The sequence below is a fragment of the Monodon monoceros genome, unplaced genomic scaffold (assembly GCF_005190385.1).
Source record: "Monodon monoceros isolate NGI ecotype Baffin Bay Population unplaced genomic scaffold, NGI_Narwhal_1 Super_Scaffold_20, whole genome shotgun sequence".
Classification (NCBI taxonomy): domain Eukaryota; kingdom Metazoa; phylum Chordata; class Mammalia; order Artiodactyla; family Monodontidae; genus Monodon; species Monodon monoceros.
The window spans coordinates 96,990,269-97,013,163 of NW_021703777.1; positions in this window are offsets into that span (position 1 = coordinate 96,990,269).

Here is a 22,895-nt window from a genome sequence, read left to right on the forward strand (position 1 = left end):
CAATCAAGTTCTAGCCAATGGGTTATAAATGGAATGCTGACATTGCAGCATGGAGGACAGCTGTTCTAAACACCCTGCTCCCTTTCTTCTTTATCGTCTCTCTCTTTCTGATGGTTGGAATGTGGACAGGATGGATGAAGTCCAAGCAGCTATCTGAAGGCATGAGGTGGAAGCCACAGGTTGAGAATGGTGGATCAATAAGTCATAAGGCATAACCTTACCAGCCTTGGACTGCTTGCTTCTGGGTTGTCTTATATGAGAGATAAATAGACTTCTGCCTTGTCTGAGTCTATTATTTTAGACTTTTTGTCTCTCAGAGTTTACATAAATCTTAACTGACATAAAATCACACAACTAGTTACTACCACTCAGTTCTTTTAACTTCAAATACACTTGTTTTTACTTTACCCCACAACAACTGATATCTCCATCTACCTCACTTTCAGGGCTTCTCTGAAGATGAATGAGGAAACAGGTAAGAGAGTACTTTGTAAACTGTAAGGCCTTATTTACATGTGAGCAGAAACAGCATTTTGCATTTGTGGAGAGCCATGGAAAAATACTTAATGTCTTAGCCTGCTTATTAGTTGAACAGGTAGGGGAAAAAACCAAAAAGCAAAAAGCCATGTTGTACTAGAGACCTGGATTCCAAATGAACCGGAAACTCCTTTGGCTGAGTCTTGGGCCAAAAGCTGCCTTTCAAGTGGGGAAGGATGTGTTAGTTCTGAGCTTCCAGGACCTCTCTGACTAGCTGTGGTTTAATGCTGCCCAAACTTTTGTGTAAATACACCTACAGCTTAAGTAAAATAGGAAGGATTGGGGATCTAAAATGCCCTAGTTGGGATATTCTCTATGTCCAACATCTCCTCATGAAGGAAATTGTATTAGTAATAAGCAAATTCCCAGTGTTAGAATTTGAGTTGCTTTGGGAGTGAGTGGCCAGGTTTTCAGAGGCTTGTTTGCTTTATGAAGAGTACTGGGGTCAGTCTTTGCTGGCCAGAGGTCTCTAACCAGAGACAGGTTTTCACACAGGGCTTTTCATATTTTCTGCCTTGAGCCGAGCTCAAATACCAAGAAGTCTCTCGGGGGTATTTTTGCAAGTTTGCTCTTTTTCCTTTTGCAATTGGCAAAGAGCACCCAAAGCCAATGCTTGGAAACTATGCTTGTGCCCTGAACACTTTGCTCAGGCTCCTTTGAAAGGTGTTGTGTTGCATCCCAAAGCAAACATTGTTTTGTAATATTCTGGGGTTGTTTTCTGCCCTCATTGCATAATACAAGATTGACAATACTCTATTTTGAAAAGATAAGACAAAATATAGTCATTGCTCAAGAGGCAAGTCAAGCAATACAGTGACTGTGAGGAGTCACTATGATTTCCTCACACATGTGAGGAAATCATAATAATATCTGACATTCATTGAGCATATTTATGTACCCGGCACTGTAGTAGCCATTTATATATGCTATATTACTTAATCCTTCCCAAAATCGTATGTGCCCAAATGATTAAAAATACTTAACAGCAAGTAGAGCACAGCATCAGTAAATGAGAACAGATACTGCTTCAGTGCTGAGTCTGGGTCTTGGAAGTGCCTTGCCTCCCTAAGTATTAACTTTTTTTGTTTCTGAATTGTGGGGGAGAACTAAGGGGAAGGGCAGGGTGCTTACTTCTCCAATCATATCCCTTCCCATTTCTCCCCTCTCCTCTTCTCCCTTCTCTCCCCTTTCCTCATCTCCCCTTTCCTTCTAATTAAGCATTCTGGAAAGTGAGAGAGTGATTCTCCCACACATGGACTATACTAGCATTGGTTTAGAGTTATGCTTTAGAAATAAAAGATAAGAAACAATTAAGGCAAGTTGGATTCTAATAGCAAAGACAATTATCAATGATTGCTTAGATCAACAGTTCTCAAACTTTTTGATCTCAGGATCTCTTTAAGTACCACAAATATTGAGGACCTAAAAGGGATATTATTTATTTATGTTATTTACTATATATATAAACTAAAAAAGTAAAAATTTATTAATTCATTTAAAAATAACAATAATAAACTGTGAAATGCTAACGTGCATACTTAACAATAATAAATTATGAAAAGCTAACATGCATACTTGTATGAAAAAATCACTATATTTGAAAACAAAATCTATTCAGTAAGTAGACTGTCATTGTTTTACACTTTTGCAGACCATGTTAATGTTTGGTTTAATAGAAGGCAGCTTCCTTCTCTCTGCTTCTCTTTTCATTCATTGTAATACATTATTTTGGTTGAAATATATGAAGAAAATTCAGTCTCACACAGGTATATAGTTGAAAAATGAAAGAACATTGTATTCAGCTTTTCAAATAATTGTGGATATTCTTCTTTGTCACACTATAAAACTGCCAAGTGGTAGTTTATAAAAGGTCAGTTGAAATGTGTAATCTGAAATCATACTGATAAAATTTGGTTTTCTATTACACTAAAATCCATTGACCTTTGAATATATATTATACCCATGTATGATTTTGAAACATTGCATAACGGTCCTTTGAAAAAACATTAGGTCATTGAATTATTCAGACCTAAATTAATACTAAGATTTACATTTGTTAATATCACCACCAATCTTATCAGAAAAGTCTAAGGATTGAGAAACTGTCAATCTCATGGTGGAGGATACAAGGTTTCCAAAATTCTAATTTTCACTTTTAAGCTTGAATTTTATATTTGGCAACAAATACTGCAATATGTTTTACTTGACTAGACAGCCTCATTTCATTAACTTTCAAGAAAATGTTTTGTCAAATAACCAAGTTTGAATAAACATAGTATTTTAAGAAAAAAAAAAGCAATAGTTCAGTTTTTGCAATTCAAAAAGTTGCACTAGTGTTTGTCCTAGACAAGCCCATCAGAAGTAATTTATGGATACTTTTTATTTCACTGCAGTAAATATTAAAACATGGTTTGTAATCAAGTGTTGAGATTTAGTAAAATTAATAACTTTTAGTACTTTAAGAAGGTCATTCTTAAATAAAACTGGTTTTTCCCCCCTCCACTTTAAAAAGTTTCCTTTTTAAATGTACAATGGTGGAAAATAGCTTAAGTTCAATTCTGCAGCTGAGATATTAATTCAGTCTTCATATTTGCAGCTACATCTTTGACTTGTCAAGTTACTGTGTTATTGGAGAGTGGCAGTGCTGTGATTTCTTTTGCTGACTGTTCATTCAGCCGTCATTCAGCAATGTCAACTCCACAAGGTTTTATTAAGCTCTGAGCTACTGAGTGCCCCTCTTTAGCCAATGCAATGCATAACTTACCTGATAAGATGCCTCAGTGACTTTTCATTTTAGTTTGAAAAGCTGTAGTAAAAAATTGTTGGCCTGAAGGGCTCATTGTGCCTTTCTTTAAAATATTCAATTTCTTTTTCTCAAACTCTGGGTGTTTAATTTCAGAATGGCATCTCAATTTAAAAGACACTATAATACTATTAAAGAATGAATGCTGTGTTGCATAAGACATAATCAAGTAAAATACTTTCTGTCGCAGTCTAATTTTTTATTTAGAGTTTTCTACATATTCTCATGTTACATTTTTTTCCCAGATTCTTTGTTGTAGATTCTTCTCTTGCATGAGTCAGAAAACTCTCTGAGATGTCAGTTTCATTTTTTTTCAGCATATGGAAATATGGATGGTGCAGATGTGGGTTGAGAGAACAAGTCTTCTAATCTCTCTTTATAAGTCAAGGGTCTATCCTAAAGAACAGGTGTAAGTAAGTACAATAAAGTGTATTTACATCTTGCTGTGTTTTTATGTAAGTACAAGGGAAATTTATGAATTTCAAGCAAATGATTTTTGGTAGAAAATGAATTATGTATATTGTAGTAGGTGTGTCCAAAGAAAACAGGTAAGAGTACAGTAGAAGTATTAAGAATAAACCTGTGTTAATCTCTGAAAATGGACACTTTCATTCTCTAAAACTACACATTAGAAAATTCTGGAAAAAACATGATAATACACAAACACACATTCTACCAGCCATCAGAATAATGTATGATATCATCACGTGTCAGAAAGAACCTGGAAATGTCCACTGTACAGTCATGAAAACATAACAGGAAAATAGGCAAATAACTCTTGATATTATTATGAAAATAGCTTTTATTTATGGGTCCCTTGAAAGGGTCTTATAGAAAGTGGGGCCACACTATGAGAATTGCTGGTTATAGCATTGAAGGCTGAAGTATTTTTTATAGACTGAAGGAAGCATGATTCAACTTAGTGCTATAAGTTGAACTGTATCCTTCTCCCTCAAAAAAGAAAAAAAAGAAACATTGAAGTGCTCACCCCTAGTTCCACAGAATGTAATCTTACTAGGAAGTAGTCATTTCAGATAGATTTAGTTAAGAGGAGAAAATTTTGGAGTGGGGTACGCCCTGAATTCAGTGTGATTGGCATTCTTATAAAAAGAGGAGAGAGCCACGCAGGGAGAAGTTGGCCATCTGACAATGGAGGCAGAGACTGGAGTGCTTCAGCTGTAAGCCAGCTAACGCCAAGGATTGCTTGTCATCACCAGAAGCTAAAAGGGAGTCTTGCAACAGACTTTGTTGTTTTAAGCCACCCAGTTTGTGGTACTTTGTTACAGCAGCCCTAGAAAATTAATGAAACTAGCTTGTTCTAAAGAGCCATTGTGATATAAACACTAATTGCTATTGTAAACCCAGGAAAAATAGTTTTTCCTATAACTTAAAACTTTCTGCTAAAACAAAAAACAAAAACAAAAAAACCTCAAACCCTCTTTGGCATGGATGGCATTTAGAAATCTGAAAGTTTATTCCCATAAATTAGGAGCTCTTCATAATCTACCACTATCAGATGTTACCATTGCTAGGGCTCCAGTAAATATTTTCATCTTTTGGGGTGCTAGGACTATTTAAAAAAGACAAAACTTTCTCTTGCTCACAGAAACTTAAACTAGTACATTGATATCCTGATGCCTGCCTGGATAATATGTGATTAAGACAGTGAAACTAGGGCATGTTCAGTCTCCAGCTTAGCTTCAAAGTGGACATTCTGAATAACACTTAAAATAGAAAGGGGAAAAATTAATATTAATCTTCATCCTTACATTGTGTCCTTCATCCTGCACTCAGATATGTTTGTCTTAAAAGATCTCCCTTCTTATCCTCTTTAGGAATCTTTCATATCCTGTGATATCTGGTGACATTTGGGGTTTTTCCCCTTTGTCCAACATCCACTGATTACATCAAAATTTCATAGATACTCCCTATCACTAAAGGGAAAAGTGAAGGCAAATTCCTCTTAGGAAAAGTGGACTGCAGATTATCACAAATTGGCTCTGTTTAACAGATAGGAAAATTCAGATGACAGAGAAAGACAATTATATTGATTAATACTGGAGCACAAGGAAAAAGAAATATTAACCAGAAAGCTTTGACTTCCCATTCCTACTGCTTTCACAGACCACCCCCACTCCCCCCAAAGTCTCATTTCTGTTGAAGCTGTCTTCAACACCAGACCTCCCAATGACTTTAGCTTCAGATGTTTGGGGCTTTTTTCCCCTTGTTTAACTAATTCATGGTCACTACATGTGGGTTAGTCTGGTTTTACTCTTCGGGACAGACACAAACTATTTTGCCACAATTAATGTTTTGGTCAACAATGTGCAGACTTAAAGCCCCGAGTTATATGACTAGGCAAATAAAACCAGACCACAAAATTTGGTCTGCGCTGGTTGGCTATGATTCTCCCATATGGGCAAGCCAGCAGTCTTGCTGCTTTCCCCAAAACCCTAGGAAAATCAGACTGTCATATTATACTTTTTTGTCCCTTTATACAGATGCAGAGCCAGTCTGTAGAAATTGTGGGGCTCAAATATTTAATTTGTGTAATGCAGTGGAACAATTTCAACAGGTAGAGATTAGTCAAGTACCCAAACTGAAAAACATTCACACACTACTCAGAGAAAGTGTGAAATTCTGGCTATTATCGCAGGAAAGGTGCTGCCTAGGATTTACAAATTCCAAAAATTAAATATAATCGGTCTTTTTTCTTTATGGAGGGACTCAAACTAAAAAATAAAAATTATTGATTTTATGAATAAATATATTTTCTTAAATGATTTAGAAAGTTCTGTTTATTCATTTACCGACAGTGTTTAGAATATATAGTAGCCAGTGTGTCTGCAGATGTATTTATGTTGGACTGTTTGGTTTGGCCTCACCTCTGTAATAATTTATAACAGTTTTAATGTAAACCTACCACTGAACAGGTCATAGAGGTCCTGGATTTTAACCATCGTTGTTGCAGATAAACCCACAGCATTTGTTCCCACCACTGAGTTCCAGCTCATCCTTATCAGGCCTGTGGAAATTTTTCACGTAGAAAAGTTTAAATGCTAAGGAATTTTAATTCATTTTCTTGTTTCTCAGCTTTGTGTTCCTTGTCAAAAGAAGATTTTATTTATTTTTAAGAAATAAGTCTTTAGAGACAATTATTGAATTAAAAATTACATTTTCTCATATTTTTTAAAAATTGGTGATCAACTTTTATACATTTATTTTTGCTGTATTCATTAGTTGACAGATACTGGCATAAAAATGGGAAAATAATTCTGATTCTTAGTTATTTTCTTAATATGTGTCAATTTCAATCAGCTGAGGAGAAGCATCGATATTTGGGCTGTAGTTTTGCTTTCATTTTCTTTTCTAGATTTTCCAGGTATGTTAGATTAGGTTTAGGTCTCTTTCTAGGTATTTACTTACAGACTCTTAATGTCAAAGCATCCTTATGGTTAATGTATTATATTTCAGTTATTAAATCATTAGAATACCTTTAATACAATTTAAAAAGTTAGTTTTAACTACCTATATAATATATTAATTATTTTGGCAAGTAGAGAAAGTAGTATTATTTTTTCCAAGAAAAAAAATAAACAACTTTTTAAAGAGTTTACAGTATGCATTTGAGAAGGAATGAACATTGTCAAGAGAGATCAAACGGACAGAGAAAAGGACCACTTAGTGATAAGTAAAGTGCATACAGTACATATCTATGATGAATAATTCCTGTAAAGGATGTTTCAAAACAAGGAAACTCTCACTCCAGTAGCATATTGGTAAAACTTCTTATAATACTCTCTTTAGCTAACATTTATTATTTGTATATACATGCATCTATTCATCCAAGAAATATGTATAGATCACATATTCTGGGTCATGCTCTTGGGCACTATTGTCTTTTCCTCACGTGGTGTTGCAAACTGGGTGTAGTTCTCTCAGTTTTACAGATGATAAAAGTGAAGTTCTGGAAGATTACTTATGTTGCTCTATAGCCACAAAAGATGTGGCAGAGTCAAGATTTGAGCAATTTCTATCTGTTTCCAGAACAATATTGGGTCATTTTAAAGCTAGTTGAGGAAGCAAACAGATCGGGATATGAATACTGATGAAATTTCTTACTAATAGTGTGACTTGATCAAGTCGTTTAATCAATTTAAGACTTCAGTTTCTTTCTGTTTACATTGCAAGCATTTTTCCCCCCACCAGTTGGTTAAGATCCAAAGAACTACACTCAGAAAGTGCGGCTGGGTATTGGGAGCCTCTCTCCCTGGGCATTGAACTTTGGGCTAAAAGAGGCTCATAAATACTGACTCGTTTTTCAAGGTGAGATACTCCTTAGGAGTCTGAAAGTTAAAAACAAAACCCCCCAAACTATATGTCTTTAACATATCAAATAGATTCATTTTACTTTAAAATAATCAATTAAAAGAAATTATAAAGACAATAATAATAATCCTTTATCCCACCATTCTCCACTAACTACTGCTAATATTTTATTTAACATCTATATATGTATATAGATGTGTGTGTGTGTGTGTGTGTGTGTGTGTGTGTGTACACACATAGGCTCATACTACATTTACCCAAGGAGGGCTATATTAAAATTTTTATATGAAAACTGTGAGATGGACATAATGTTTCCAAGAGTATAATTTTACTGACTGCATAATATTGGATGTATGGGTACAGCACTATTTATTTAACTAATCCCATACTGTATTGATAAGTGTTTAACTACAAGAACCATCCTTGTACATTTTCTCACTTATATGATAAGCATCATAGAAATAAATTCTAGAAATGAGATTGCTGAATCAAAGTGCCTTCCTCTATTAACTGTTATATAACACAAAATGCTCTCTAGAAAAGTTGCGTGAATTTATACTTCCAGTTTGTAATACCCATTTTCTAATCAATACTGAATTTCTCTACTTTTAAAAGACCTTTGCCAGTATAATATATAAAAAAGAATACCTTTTAAAAATTATTCATTTCTTACAATGAGACTGAACATTTTTTAAAAAGTAAAACATACTTTAAAAATTTTAGAACAGTTTTAAATTTACAGAAAGTTTGCATAGATAGTGGAGGGTTCCCATACACCTCTTTGCCCTATTATTAACATATGGCATTAGTATCGTACATTTGTTAAGATTAGTGAATACTATCGATACATTAATATTATTGAAGTCCATGCTTTATTCAGGCTTTCTTAGTTTTTACCTAATGTCTTTTTTCTTTCCAAGATCCTATCCAGCATACCACATTACATTTAGCATTGATGTCTCCACAGCCTCCTCTTGGCTATGACAGTTTCTCATATTTTCTGTTTTTGATGACCCTAACAGTTTTGAAGGGTCCTGTTCAGGTTTTTGTAGAATATGCCTTTACTGAGATTTGCCTGATGTTTCTTTCATCATTATACTAGGGTTATGCGGAAGATAACAGAGGTAAAGTGCCATTTTTATCACTTATATCCAAGGTACATGTTATCAACATGACTTACAAATGCTGATGTTGATCTCTATTACCTGACTGAAGTCGTGCTTATCAGATTCCTCTATTATGAAGTTACTCTTTTGTTCTCCCTTCCCATACTGTACTCATTCTATGTATGCATAGTCTACACTTAAGGAGTAAGAAGTTATCCTTCACCTGTTTAAGGACAGTTATCTACGTAAATTATTTAGAATTCTTCTGCATGGAAGATTTGTCTGGTCCTTACTTGGTTATGTTCAGTTCTCTTACTGCTTTAATCACCTGTGAACAGAGTGGCAGAGTTGTTTTCCTCAACAAGTGACATAAGCCGTAATACCTGCAGTAGTGTTAGTTAAGCTTTCTCTTAAAAAAATGGGAGCCTTGGGCATGGTAGTCTCCTGAGGCCCTCTAGGATCTTCCTGTGGCTGGTCAAGTACATGTATATTCTCAGGCTGAGGTTGGAGAGTCAATAGAGGGAGAGAATACTTTCAAAAGAGGGGGGATGACTGAGAGAACAACAGCCCAGGGGAGGCATGAAATGATGGAGCCAAGATCTCAATGAGCAGGGTGGCTGGAGCACACATCTAATGAGAGTGCAGATGGTGTGGATGCCACATCCAATGATCCCCACCTCCTGATATGTCACCCTAGTGTTGTCTCTGTCCATGTTACACCAAGGTTGAGCTGTGTGGCATGAGGCAGAACTAATAGGATGTCACTTCCATGATTAGTTTATAAAAGACAGTGGCTTCTGTCTTTTCTCTCTTAAGTGTGTTCTCTCTCTGCTTACTTGTTTTGGGGAAAGCCATATGCCATGTCCTGAGAACACTTGAGAAACCTATGGAGAGACTTGTGCAGTAAAAAACAGAGGCTTTTGACCAAGAACTGAGACTTGCCAACCACCCTGTGATAGAGCCTGGAAGTGGATCCCCTTACATCCCCACAAAATGAACCTGACTACAGTCTCAGTTGACAGCTTGGCTGCAACATTATGATAGACACTGAACTAGTATCACCCAGTTAAGACATTTGTGAATTCCTGACCCTTTGAAATTCTGTGATATAATACATGTTGTTTTAAGTTACTAAGTTTGGGGGTAATTTGTCATACAGCAATGGTTAACCAATACAGGTAAGTATAGACAAAAATAGGCATAGGGATGAGAATAATGCTTGTTAGCTAATGCCTGTTGGCCCCCAATTTACTGCAAATAAGAGGATGGTGGTTTTAGTAGAAGGGTATGAATTCATTGATGAGTTTGGAGTTAGCATAATGGAAAAGAACAGGGAAACAGAAGAGTTGAAAAGATCCCTTAGGGTACAACTGAGGTTGGAATCTATCCATCTGAGGTTTCCGGCCACCTGGTTGGTGGTGTTTACTCTCCAGGTGTGGTAGACGGCAGGAGATTTAAGGGAACTTATGGTACTGGTGAGCAAAGGTAGTTCAGATAATGCACCATGGAATCCTTGCTTAAATATTGCTGAAGATTTCTCTGCAACTGGCCTTGTGTTCATCTTGTGCATGCCTGCTTTACTCGGACATATGGATCTGGGCTCATCTGGACAATTGTCCCATCCTGAGGGCACTGTATCACTTTTTTTGTCTGGTCCCTGGATTAAACACTGTTTCCTGAACTCCCATTTTAACAGCTCCCAACAGCTCTGTGAGGTCTGTAAATCATGGACCATTTCCCCAAGCCAAGGTTCAGGAAGAACTAAGTGATTAATCTAGAGTCCCACAGCTAGCTAGTGACAGAGCCATGCCTAGACTTGGAACTTCTGGCGCTCTCTCCTATGCTAATATGCTTTTATTATTTTTTAGGTTTTCCTCAATATTACTATGGCAAATCAGACACAACAGGTACATTGGGAGCAGGTTATTGAAGGATGAGCCAATTGAGCTGCATTTAGGATTTGTGCATCTTAATATCTTAAAATATTTTTCTAACATTTTGGGTTTGGCATAGCAAAGTGTACCAAGATCCTTTTCCTTTCATTTTTAAACCCACATGTATTTTCAGGGAAATTAAGCTCATATGTTTCTGATTCATTTACTGTATAACTCATCAAAATATTGTTTTATAACAGTTCTTGGGAGTCCATGAAACCTTTAAAAATTTAGACTTTTCCCCTTTTACTACCAAGGAAACCATGTTTTACTAAGAGCACAGCACCAATGAACTCCAAAGGGTTTTCTTAATAAGCTTCACATGACCACTAAAGACTTAACCAGGTTCTCTGTGATCAACAAGAATGAAAGTCACCAAAGCACTATGTATTGGATGTGCTGAGACCTAGAGTTATAAAGACAAATGAGAAGTGTCCCCCAGGTTTCAAGTAGCTGCCATGACGGACATAAAAATTGGTGACAGCCAAAACATTTGTTGAACACTTGAATATCTGCTATTGGGCAAAGACTTTTATAAACACCATGCCATGTAATCTTCTCAACCACTCTATGTGTTGCTATATTATAAAAAAGAAAACTGAGACTTAGAGAGTTTACTAAGTCATAGAGTTGGTTGGCAGTGGATCCCAGACACAATCTCTGGCAGTTTGCTTGCAGAGCCCAGTCTTTTAAGCTGTTATATAGACTGGGAAGTGAAGATACAGTGAGACAAAGCTAATGCCCATGTGTTTGGAGGTAGAGATGGAATCTCATTAATGGCATATAATTTATTTGTTTAAACTTTAATTATGACCACAAAATTATTTCCTTCTGGCTCCTCTGCTTGCATTTTGGATGTTCTTTGTCAAAGATCATGGTCATGCAATAAATAGTCTTGCTAAAGCCTTTTGGGTAGCTTACCAGAGATGTTGACCCCATGACCATGTAAGCCAGTGCTCCTTCTCATATAAGGGACCCTCTCAGAAAAAAAACTCTGCCATGTCCACACTGTACATAACAATCTCCATGCTGTGCTTTCTCTGAATTAATTTTTGTATAAGAATATCATTATTTATATTTGATAAGATAATAAAAAAGAGCTACTATATTTTGAATGTTTCTCTATGCCAGACATGGCTAAATGCTTCCCTTAAATTACCTGATTTAATCTTCACAAAACCCCTCCCTGACCTGAGGTATATGATGTCAGCTCCTCAGTTTTTAGATGAGGAAACTGAGGCATAGAGCTGGTAAATACTAACCACTGAGAGATAACAGTCTCTCACATTCAGTGGCATGGAATTTGAAATGAACCAAGGATAAAAGGTGATAAAAAATAATGCATCTTTAGAATATTCAAGTTTTATAGCAGCAGTCCCCAGCCATTTTTGCACCAGGGGCTGGTTTTGTGGAGGACAATTTTTCCACAGACCCAAGGGGGTATGGTTTTGGGATGATTCAAGTGCATTAAATTTATTGTGCTCTTTATTTCTACTATTATTACATTGTAATATATAATGAAATAATTATACAACTCACCATATGGCAGAATCAGGGGGAGCCCTGAGCTTCTTTTCACTTGCCACTTACAGATAGGGTTTTGATATGAGTCTACAAACAATTGATTTATTACAGTCTCTGTGCAGCCAAACCTCTCTGCTAATTATAATCTGTATTTGCAGCCACTCCCCTGTGCTAGCATCACTGCCTCAGCTCCACCTCAGATCATCAGGCATTAAATTCTCATAAGGACCGCGCAACCTAGATCCTTCGCGCGTGCAGGGTTTGCACTCCTATGAGAATCTAATGCTGCCACTGATCTGACAGGAGTGAGTGATGGGGAGTGGCTGTAAATACAGATGAAGCTTCTCTGGCTTGCCCACCCCTCACCTCATTCTGAGTTGCCCAGTTCCTAACAGGCCATGGACCGGTACCGGTCTGTGACCTGGGGGTTGGGGACCCCTGTTTTATAGGATGATAAGCTATCTGGGATAGAAAAGACCTACTTTTATAGAGTCAATGTTTCCTGAATTCCAGTCTGAGAACTGGCAGTATAAAAATAAGGCAAATGATCTGATATATATGAGAATTATATGAACTATGTATATATGTATATGTGTGTATAATTATGAAGCATAATAATTAAATGAATACCCATTAATCTACCATCCAGCTCAAGATCTAGGGCATTAGAAATACCATTGCTTTCACCTATGAGTATCTGTCTTAACCCAGTACTATGTTATTTACTATATTTATCCTTTTTTTATAAATAATATTATGACACATATGTTTACCATAAACAATATGTTGTTTAATTTTGCTTGTTTTTTAATCTTTATATAAATGATATATATTCTATATATTCTTCCATGACTTTTTAACTTATATAACTTATTTCCAAGTTTAATCCATGTTTTCCATGGGAAATTGTATCTCAGTCATTTTATCTGCTATAATAATCCACTTAGAGACACAGTAATATATATAATAATTTATCATCTATACTATTGTTAATGGTCATTTGAGATTATCTCCTTTATTTTCTTTCCTTTTCTTCTCTTTTTCTTTCTGTTACTCTTTTTTTTAAAAAATATGTCAATTCTTGGACAATTATTTATTGCTCAAAGGAGACAAGAGTTTCTTTAATTAGGAGGTAAAGTGTTGGTTATGCAAATGTCCACAAATATAAGATAATGCTAATTTTTTTTAAGTTTCAACTTGTTATTTCAATTTAAGTTCTCAGCAGAATTATATGAGGGTTTAATTCTATCATCATGTAAACTACTTTTTATTTATCGTTAATTTGGTTGACATGTTGTTTTAATTTTCATTCCTTCCTGACACTGTTGAAGTTGAACATCTTTTCAGTCTTATTGGCCTTTGGTGTTTTAGTAAGGGTCTAGAGAAGAATACAAAAACAACTTCAAGGATTTAAACAGAGAAAGAATATTGCAAGGTTTTGGTTACACAGGTGATGGAGTTGCCAAGCACTAAACAGGGGTTACCCAGAGACTATCAATATCTCAAAGCACTATTACCCCTGCATTGGTGGACAAAGGGAAGAAGTCATGTTATCAGTCCCAGTGACCTGAGACAACCTTAGTCCCTTTGATAATCTCTGGTTTAATGTGGAGTCTCATATTCAGCTCTCCCACTTGTACTGAAGAAAGGAAAAAGCTAAGGGATAGTAAGAAACAGTAAGATCAATAGATTGGAGGTCTAGTGAACCTGAACAATGACGTATAGGAGGGTCACTAGAGTAAGTGACCCCCAAAATGGAAGAGCGGATCAGAGAATTCTATATTTAAATTTGAGATTTTGAAGGCAGTGGATGTTCTGGTGATGAAAATGTAGGAGGTAAAGTCAAGTGGAAAAAAGTCACTGGAGGTTAGAAAAGTGAGGGATGAAGAGGTTTATAGGGCTGCTGTATTACACAATTGTAGGCGTCCCATTCACATAGTCATCTGTGAGAATGGTTAGGCTAAAGTTTGAATAATTAATCCACATAGACTCCCTCATCCATACTCACACTAGTATATAAGAATAGGAGCTTTTACCTGTCTTACTCAACACTGTATTCCTAGAAGCTGGAACATGGTTGTCAGTAGGTGCTCAATAAATATTTGCTGGATGCGTGAATAAAATACTAATGTCACTTAAAACGAGGATGAGAGTAAAGCTGTGGAAGAAGATTGAATTAGCAGCTAAAAGCTTAAATGAATGAGAAGAAGTAACTTGGAGGTCAGTAGATGACAGCAACAAATTGGTAAAGATGGAGTTAAAACAGGATGGCATTACCTTTTAAACTATAAAGGTTCCTTTGCTTTTGTTGTGTATGCAGATGGTTAATGGCTTGAAGGATATAATGACAGTTAGTCCTGCTTTTAAGCCACATGAGGCATGAGATAAAACATCCTCCACTTGAAAAGGTTTTGGAAAAGTGAATTTGGAAAGGGTCAACCAGGTTTCTAGGCAAGATGGTATGAATATTTTGTGAAAATGGCAGGGATCAATAAGAGCTTGCTGATTTTAGATGGGCATGATCGACAGTAAAGGAGGGAGGACATAATGGTTAGAGTCCTTACAGAAAAAATGAATTATTCTCAGATGGTTCAACTTTGGAGACTTTAACAAAGGGAAACAATTTATCCAGGTGTAAGCAGGGTTAAGGGAACCAGCAAGTGAAGTTAAGGCACCCAGAGACTAGGAATAGTGGGTGACCATTATTACCCCTCGGTCTGAAGGATCCAGGGAAAGAAGCAATATTAAAGAGCCAGTCAGAGCCAGATCATAGAGGAAGAAATGCCTATGTTAACTGTGCTCCAGGAGGGATGCAGCTACTGTCAGACCTACATCAGCAAGTCAGGGAGGCAGCAGGAGAGAATAAATGATCTCACCACTCTCTCCACATATCCTCTCGTTTTCTGCTTGGCCCTCCTAATGGCTATACCAAACAGAAAGTCAGAGGGCAGGGGAGCCTGGGAACTGCCATACATAGCAGCTTCATTCCAGGGCAAAAGTAGGGCAGAGAAGAGCAAAGCACACATTTAGGGTGGTGATGGTGGGCGAATATAGGCCAGCCAGTAAAGAGGAAATAAAAAACAAGGACCTTGTCAGAGAAGGGACAGATGGAGGAGTCTGGGATCAGAGTCTGGTTGATAATTTAGGACTGAGTTAAAAGTTGGATGGCAGGTAATATGGTTTGTAGTTTATACTAATGTTCTAAAGAAAGCATGAATATTCCCTTCCTTGCCTTAGTGAAATCTGGCTCACATTTTGGACTTTGAATTTTGAGTTACTGTCTTTGTAATATGTTTACTGGGAGCTCATGCTTTCTTGAGTGCTCACTAGAAACATGTGCTATAGTGGAGGTTTTGGAGCTGCGACATGGTCATTTTGTGCCACACATGTACAAGGGCAAAATGGAAAAAGGTGGAGCCAAGCCATTGGCCACAGATGTCTGCAATTCTTTAGTGTAACCCAAGGGCTCTGCAGAAATCTTAAGGTACTCTTTTAAGGTACTTCGAAATAACCCTTTGGTCCAGCTAAGTGCGATCACTTCGAGAGCTTTCCAATGTCAAAGACTTTGCTTTGTTCTCCATCACAATACCCTTTCTACACTATCAACCCCCTCTCAAATAAAATCTTAATCTTAATTTAATATTGAATATAAAATTAATATTCACCAGATCACCACCTACTTCATGAAGTCTTTCTTATTCAGACTCCCAAAGAGAAATTGACCAAGGGTTGTTTTGCTTTAATTAGAATCTTGTCTTTCTTTAGTCAAGTAAATAGAAAATTAACTTAGGCAGATTATTTGAGTACCTATCATGAGAAGAATGCTCTGCACAATGTAGAAGACTCACATCCTACTCTAGAAAGCAAATGATTTACATGTGTGTCCACAAAATAACTCTTTAGGTAAAAGAAATGGTGGTCTTGGCAAGAAGAGAAACATCAAACTGATTCGAACAATGGTGTCATTGGGTTAAGAGAAAAACATTTAGTGTCATTCATTCATAGGTTCCATTCCAAGAGTATGAACTTGAACTTAGAGTTTTCTCATCTGTAAAATGAGGATAATTATATCTGTAATTATTAGGATGAGATTTCCCCTTCCTCTAAGCTGTGTTCTCAACTGCAGGCAGTGCTGCCCACGTAGGGCACCTTTGGAAATGTCTTTCTTTGTGTCAGTGATAAAGGATGTTACTGGCATTAAATGTATGAGGAGAGTGCTTGGAAACATCCTGCAATATGGGGGCACTCCTGCCCGATGAAGAACTATCACATGCAAAATGCCGGTAGTACTCCCACTGTGGTGTATATGAAATAGAGGTTTTTCTCACTTCTGTTCTGCGTTTTCCATCTGTCAGCTGCTTCTTGCTTCCCCGCTACTCAGGCTCTGTCCCTCTACCCTCAGTTCTATTATTGGCCACTGGCCACTTTGCTGATGGTTACAGTCCTTATTGATGGTGTGGTGGAAATAGCATGACCTTTGGAGTTGGGTCTATTGGAGTAAAATCCCCAGTTCTGCAACTCCTTAGTTGGATGCCTTTGAGAGAGTTATCTATATACTCTGAGTTTTAAATTACTCCTTCAGAGAATAAAGTTAAGGACATCTTTATCTTGAGTCTTTTTTGGACTACAGCAGAGTATAACGTTTATTTTAAAAAAATTCCTGCCTCACAGAATACTCATGAAAATTAAAAGAGATAAGATCTGCAAAGAACTTTATATGAAATGTGATACCGTAAAAGCACTTAATAAATGATGGCTACTATTTCCTTTCTGTGGACTGAATGTATTTGATATTTCATGCAAAAGTGAGACAGTGGACAATTTGCTCTCAGAATATCTAGCAGATCCTAGCAATGGTTTGCAAACTTTTGGCAGCAAAAGGAGGCAAATAAGTTACATTTCATAAATCTGAATAATGAAATCATTTGCGAGGCAGCTGAAGGTTAAGAGGCTGGAGTGGGGAGGAAATGTTATTCTATCTGAATGCATTCATCTAATCATGTGCATTTTAGGATAATACCAGGTTGTATTCTCCTGAATAGAGGATTTCATGCCCAATTTTCACCACTTGCTTCCAGAAAATGGCAGCCTGTGTAATGGACCCACTGTGCTGTCCGACATTGCCGAGAGCTCTAATGTTGGAGTATTTAGCCTTTATTTTGAACTTCCTAGATTGGGCAAGCTTGCCAAGCCCAAAATGTTGTTGTAGCATATTTGAGTGTGGATTTCAACAAAGTACAACTCTTCTGAAATAATTGACCAGCACTAAAATGTTCACTCTCCAAGTTAGACTTTTGTCATTCTCAAAGCAGGAAATGGTTCTCTGCAAATATTTAGAAATGTTGTGGAAACCCTGAAGTTCAAATCCATGGCAACCCCTCAGGCTTGCAGGCTGTAAAGGCATCATGCCTTCCTTAACAGAGTTACTTAATTCCTAAATAGCTGTCATAAGTGAAAATATGGAGACTGACATCGAAGAGGCAAGCTCTTCCAGTCCATTTTAAGAAGACCCTGGTTGACATCTGAACCATACAGTCCTATAAAAAGCAGCAGAAATTCCCTTTCTACTTAAACTGCATCTGCTGGGCAAGGTTTCAATAAAGCAGCGATTCATGAAAAGGTTTCCCTTTATTGCAAGTGTCAAAGTTCTCCTTGTTTAAGCTAACTGTTAGCAAAGTGTGCCTGGCCTCAGCTGTGAACTTTGCCTTGTTGCCTCACCTTTCCTTGACAGAAATAGACTTCACAACCAATTGTAGTATGGATCAAAGCTCTATATTTATATGAAGATGATATGAAATGGAATGGAAGGAAAATATACATTGTACCTGTCACTGAAATTAATCTCAACATATGATAGTAAGCAGTCTCTGAAAGTCCTTTAAAAGTTATATTTGCATATATTTACCTGAGTAAATATACAAAGAAAAGCCATTTGGTTCAGAAACAGGAGTCTTGGATCTAAACTCTCCTTTTTCTTCCTTATTTGCTGGAAAATTTTGGATAAATGACTTAGGTCAGGATAACGTCTAGGATTTTTTTCACTGTGTAAATGAGGAGGTAGATGATAGAGCCATTTATTAAGTTGGGAAACACAGGAGGAGGAGAGCAAGAACACAGAAGAGGAGGAAGTCATTTTTGTGAGGAAGGCAATTATTTCAGCTTTGCACTTATTGAGTTTGAGACTCCCGTGAGGTGTTTTTATGTGATGCTGAATATGGCCATGTGATGCTCAAAGAGGAAACGAAGTTTGGGTACCATCCATGTTTAGATGAAAGCTGAAAAAAATGATACAAATGAACTTATTTGTAAAAGAGAAATAAGAAACAGACTTACAGACTGAGAGAGTGAACTTATGGTTACCAGGCGGGGGAAGGGTGGGGGGTGAAGGATCGTTGGGAAGTTTGGGATTGACATGTACACACTGCTATATTTAAAATGGGTAACCAACAAGGACCTATTATATGGCACAGGGAACTCTGCTTGATATTACATAACAACCTAAATGGGAAAAGAATTTGAAAAATAATAGATAACATGTATATGTATAAATGTATAACTGAATCACTTTGCTGTACACCTGAAACTAACACAACATTGTTAATGAACTATACTCTAATACAAAATAATTTTTAAAAAAATGTTGAGGTATAGGCATAGATGCATTTATAGAGGGCAGGTTCAGAAGGTGAGAAGAAAGGAGAGTTAAGATTAGAACCCAGAGGAATGTCAACAGTTACTGGGGGATTAAAGCAGGGAAGACCAGTGCAGGAAGGTGATCTGCCATGGTGAGTGGAAAAGTGGGAAAAATTGGTGTCAAGAGATATATTCCAAGGAGGGAGTAATTATGCCTTTCAGATGCATCCAGGGGGGGTCAGTATGACAAGAACTAAAATCTGTCCATTATTTGGAAGTTCATTAGTGGCCACATGGAGCAGTTGCAAGGAGGGTGAAAACCACGCTGGATCAGGGTGAGGAATAAAGTTATTTAGCCCAGAGAGAAGAAGGATTACAGCTGTGGGACTCCTGTCTTCAAATATTTGAAGAGATATTATGAAAACTACAGATGAATCCCCAACTGTTTTGCCTCCACAGGGCAAAAGAATGGACAATATGAGGTCACTTTGGGATATTCTTTTTTTTAAGTTTTTTTTTTTAACATCTTTATTGGAGTATAATTGCTTTACATTGCTGTGTCAGTTGCTGCTGTATAACAAAGTGAATCAGCTATATGTATACATATACCCCATAACTCCTCCCTGTTGTTTCACCCTCCCACCCTCCCTATCCCACACCTCTAGGTGGTCACAAAGCAACGAGCTGATCTACCTGTGCTATGCAGCTGCTTCCCACTAGCTATCTATTTTACATTTGGTAGTGTATATATGTCCATGCCACTCTCTCACTTCGTCCCAGCTTACCCTTCCCCCTCACCATGTCCTCAAGTCCATTCTCTATGTCTGTATCTTTATTCCTGTCCTGCCCCTAGGTTCTTCAGAACCATTTTTTTAGATTCCAGATATATGTGTTAGCATATGGTATTGGTTTTTCTCTTTCTGACTTACTTCACTCTGTATGACAGACTCTAGGTCCATCCACCTCACTACAAATAACTCAATTTCATTTCTTTTTATGGCTGAGTAATATTCCATTGTATATATGTGCCACATCTTCTTTATCCATTCATCTGTCAATAGACACTAATGTTGCTTCCATGTCCTGGCTATTGTAAATAGAGCTGCAATGAACATTGTGTACATGACTCTTTTTGAATTACGGTTTTCTCAGGGTATATGTCCAGTAGTGGGATTGCTGGGTCATATGGTAGTTCTACTTTTAGTTTTTTAAGGAACCTCCATACTGTTCTCCATAGTGGCTGTATCAATTTACATTCCCACCAACAGTGCAAGAGTGTTCTCTTTTCTCCACTCCCTCTCCAGCATTTATTGTTTGCAGATTTTTTGATGTTGGCCATTCTGACACGTGTGAGATAATATCTCATTGTAGTTTTGATTTACATTTCTCTAATGATAAGTGATGTTGAGCATCCTTTCATGTGTTTGTTGGCAAACTGTATATCTTCTTTGGAGAAATGTCTATTTAGGTCTTCTGCCCATTTTTGGATTGAGTTATTTGTTTTTTTGATATTGAGACTCATGAGCTGCTTGTATATTTTGGAGATTAGTCCTTTGTCAGTTGCTTCATTTGAAAATATTTTCTCCCATTCTGAGGGTTGTCTTTTTGTCTTGGTTATGGTTTCCTTTGCTGTGCAAAAGCTTTTAAGTTTCATTAGGTCCCATTTGTTTATTTTTATTTCCATTTCTCTAGGAGGTGGGTCAAAAAGTATCTTGCTGTGATTTATGTCAAAGAGTGTTCTGCCTATGTTTTCCTCTAAGAGTTTTATAGGGTCTGGACTTAAATTTAGGTCTTTAAACCATTTTGAGTTTATTTTTGTGTATGGTGTTAGGGAGTGTTCTAATTTCATTATTTTACATGTAGCTTTCCAGTTTTCCCAGCACCACTTATTGAAAAGGCTGTCTTTTCTCCATTGTATATTTTTGCCTCCTTTATCAGAGGTAAGGTGACCATATGTGTGTTGGTTTATCTCTGGGCTTTCTGTCCTGTTCCATTGATCTTTATTTCTGTTTTTGTGCCAGTACCATACTGTCTTGATTACTGTAGCTTTGTAGTATAGTCTGAAGTCAGGGAGCCTGATTTCTCCAGCTCCATTTTTCTTTCTCAAGATTGATTTGGCTATTCGGGGTCTTTTGTGTTTCCATACAAATTGTGAAAATTTTTGTTCTAGTTCTGTGAAAAATGCCATTGGTAGTTTGATAAGGATTTCATTGAATCTGTAGATTGATTTGGGCATATAGTCATTTTCACAATGTTGATTCTTCCAACCCAAGAGCATGGTATATCTCTGCATCTGTTTGTATCATCGTTAATTTCTTTCATTAGTGTCTTATAGTTTTCTGCATACAAGTCTTTTGTCTCCTTAGATGGGTTCATTTTTAGGTATTTTATTATTTTTGTTTCAATGGTAAATGGGAGTGTTATCTTAATTTCTCTTTCAGATTTTTCATCATTAGTGTATAAGAATGCAAGAGACTTATGTGTATTAATTTTGTATCATGCCACCTTACCAAATTCAGTGATTAGTCCTAGTAGTTTTCTGGTAACATCTTTAGGAAGTTTATAGCAATACAATTCTACCTCAAGAAACAGAAGAATAGAAAACAAACAACCTAACCTTACACTTAAGCAATTAGCAATAGAAGAACACAAAAACTCCAAAGTTAGCAGAAGGAAAGAAATCATAAAGTTCAGATCAGAAATAAATGAAAAAGATATTTCGGTTATATTTTAGTAGATATGTCAAGCAATTAAAATTATTGAAGAAGTGAAGTGGCAGCCTTATAAAGTGGTAAGATCCCATTACAGGAGTCATTCAAAAGTAGATAGAAAACCATCAGTGAAAGGGAATATACAGATGGCTCATTCCATTCTACCTTTGATTCTGTGAGTCTAATTCTGAGTCCATTTATTGCAAGGCCTCTATATCCTTGCAATATTGGCTACACAGCAGCTCATATGCTTATCCATGTTTTGCAGGCCACAGGGTCCGGGAAGACTGATTATTATTATTTCCTGTAATGTCCAATATCAACGGGACAGAGTTCACTGGGAAGGCCTTTTGGTGAGCTGTTGAGTGTTGAGCTCAGAGCTGAGAAAGCCCAGGGCTTTGCCAGGACTCACCAGGGGATCCTCCTGGCTTCTCTAAACTCATTCCACTGGTGCTTTGGGAGAGGGCCCTCGGCATTTCTGTATGTCTGTGTTGCTTCACTAATTGATTAAAGAAAAATAAACACCTCTGGGGTAGAAGTCTGTCTCTTACTTGGGACCAGACTACATCTAGCTTCTGGGTTTCTCAATTGGTATCTTAGAGGTAGCTAGTGGTGGTGCTTTCACAGAAATTTTCCGAGACATGAAAGCTGCTCTTAGTAGGCATCACAAGAGTCTAGATTAGGTGCCTTGACAGCAAAAAGAGCCCAAACACTCCAATTCAAAGGAAAAGGAAGCACGAGCTAGTGAAGAAAGAACATGGAGAGAGAGCCAGAATAAGAACTTCTGGGGCCACAATTACCAAAACATTATGGGTCCCCTTTCTCTTTCTCCCATATGTATCTCATAAACAACTTAAGGCCATACTATAATTTTAAGAACATCAAAGAAAAGTCTCATTTTCCTAACGATAATGATTCTGACCCTTTAAAATTTTTTTCAAAATCTTTAAATGATGATATTTATGCAGTGTTAGCTTGTACCTAAAGCAACACATTATTTCATGTACCTATGTACTTATATGCCTATGTGCACTTAGCACAAGCTTGTAAGTTTGGAGACCAAAAATGTAGGAGCAGTGCTGACAGTAAGGGATGGTATATTTTCTACAATTAATTAACTGGTTGATTGAAATATAATAATTCATTAAGCAATGATTAAGCAGTTATTATATACTAAGTTCTAGATGGAGGGATGAGAGGTGAACAAGACTGTCAACCTCCCTGCTTCTAAAGACCCCAAGTCATTCTGTCTCTAAGTTATTTTCTTTCTTTGTGTATAAAACAGATAGGAAAAGATATCCATTTCTTCCCTCCTTGA